At 49.1% G+C, this 554-nt stretch overlaps 1 pseudogene; it reads left to right on the forward strand.

Annotated features, from left to right (window-relative positions):
* The window catches only part of LOC119593584, a 4,882-nt pseudogene extending 4,344 nt beyond the window's left edge, over positions 1-538 (forward strand).
* Positions 539-554: the final 16 nt, after the last annotated feature.

The raw sequence follows: 554 nt of genomic DNA on the forward strand, positions 1-554 counted from the left end.
AAAAGGTAAAAACATCAAAAGACAAAACAACTATAATTAATTCTATGATATTATGTGCTTACTCCGCCCCGTTGTGTCCAGGCACCCTCTGTTCAAGGCTGACGGCTCAGGCTTCGAGCACGATATCAGCACCAGCGGAGAGCAAGCGGTGCAGCTGCAGCTGCCCCGGGGACTTACGTGTTCGCACTGTGTCATGGAGGTACGGCAGGGCGTCGCTGTCCTTCCGGGCTGTATAAGATTATACTTGACGACACATAGCTGTGTTTTTCCAGCTATAACATATGCCTATTCAAGCCTGCCGCGTATGCATGGTCCCTTTAATGCTAATCTATTTCATTTGCAATTAAACAATTTGCTTTTCGACAGTGGCGCTGGGTGACAGGAAAACAAATGGGGCTACTGCGAGGATGGCACCGAGGCGGTCGGATGCGGACCCCAAGAGGAGTTACGCGCATGCGCTGACGTGGCGGTGGTGCGCAGTCAACATGGTAAATTTATAACAACAAAAACATGTGTCCCCTGTTCCATTTGGATATGAACTCAACAGCACATTG

Source organism: Penaeus monodon, chromosome 32, assembly GCF_015228065.2.
Source record: "Penaeus monodon isolate SGIC_2016 chromosome 32, NSTDA_Pmon_1, whole genome shotgun sequence".
Classification (NCBI taxonomy): Eukaryota; Metazoa; Arthropoda; class Malacostraca; order Decapoda; family Penaeidae; genus Penaeus; species Penaeus monodon.